At 38.4% G+C, this 1,423-nt stretch overlaps 1 pseudogene; it reads right to left on the bottom strand.

Annotated features, from left to right (window-relative positions):
• Positions 1-290: 290 nt before the first annotated feature.
• LOC101637678 lies at positions 291-1,092 on the bottom strand (annotated as a pseudogene).
• Positions 1,093-1,423: the final 331 nt, after the last annotated feature.

The raw sequence follows: 1,423 nt of genomic DNA, 5'->3' as shown, positions 1-1,423 counted from the left end.
TGCATATATGGGGAATAGTATATACATATCATCAAAATATAAAGTGTAGAAGCATAGATATAAAGAGGAGAAGTTCTTGGTTTCCATATCAGCCCAGTCTCCTCCCCAAGAGCCAAAATACAGTTGAATGTATCTTCTTCTGGCCATCTTTATAAATTTTGAATAAATCAGACACTAAATATATTGTCTAATGAATTTTTTTTCTTTTTCTTTTTTTTTTTTTTGACTTGAAAACACTGAACATTTATTGAACATTTTGGCTGTTGCTTCCAATCTTTTAAGTTTAAGAATAAAAAAGGCATTTAAATAACAACAAATCTATACTGAAGTCATTTTTCTTTATGTAAGGAAATATGAAAGAACTGTGCATTAATATTTAAAAGCAAAGTAGTTTACTGCCAAGACTTTATCTCAACAGCACAACAAATTCCAAGCACACTAAGAATTGATACTTCAATATTCTTGGGAATGGTGAATGACTAGCCTGTTTATGGCTTAGAATCTGTTTCCATGCTTGTTTCTTGAGTTTCTTCTACCTCTGAGAGCTTTTCATCATTTTCCAATGTCTGTTGCAGTTCATGGATTGTACTAAGAAGAACATGAAATTGTTTCCGTCTCAATTCCAGCTTATCTTCAACACTTTCTTTAATATGCGAGAGATGTTCTAATTCTTTTCCCAGAGCTTCTAGTTCCTTTAATGTCTCATGCCTATCTGGATGATGCTGGATCACTTTTGCCAAAGCATCATACTCTTGGCATTTTTTCGTATACGTTTTGCTTGAAGAATTTGCTTTTTGCATTCAGCAATTTTTCATGTGCTCCAGCAATGCTACATTCTATTTCTTTGTAAATTTTTTCGTAACTTTCCATTTCTCTGAGATTCATATCATAAACCAACAATGTTTTGCCCATTGAAAATTTACACTGGGACAGTGTACTCAGCATGCGTTGGTACTGGCTATATCCCTCTTCCTGTGATCCAGAATTACACCATTTAATGAAACTTTTCACTAGTAGGTTAATTCTCCGATCATCTCCAGCGCCATCTCCATCAATCAGGAGAGCTTACGTATCGTCAGTCACGGCTCCCATGGCTTGCGCAGCGGCGGCGGCGGCGGCGGCGGCAGCGCAAGCTGAGGCCGAATTTTTTTTCTTTTAAAGATTTATTTATTTATGCATACAGAACTGGGGTACAGGCCATAATGTGGGCTAAGTGAGAAGATTCACCAGAAAGAGTGGGGAGCAGAATAGGCAGATCGAGTGAAATACACTGCTGAGGGGAGCAGCAGAATGGTCAGGAGAGGTCTGCTGTGCCATGTGGGTCACCTCCCTGGCTGGGGATAGAATTCCTGCCAAAGCAGCATAATTCCGCAATGCTGTGCTCTAACATGTTGTGTTACCAAGGAGGGCCCTAATGAACATC

Source organism: Condylura cristata, unplaced genomic scaffold, assembly GCF_000260355.1.
Source record: "Condylura cristata isolate star-nosed mole 26May11 unplaced genomic scaffold, ConCri1.0 scaffold00010, whole genome shotgun sequence".
NCBI classification, from domain to species: Eukaryota; Metazoa; Chordata; class Mammalia; order Eulipotyphla; family Talpidae; genus Condylura; species Condylura cristata.
The sequence above is the reverse complement of the archived record's forward strand: the minus strand, read 5'-3'. Positions and strand labels throughout refer to the sequence as shown.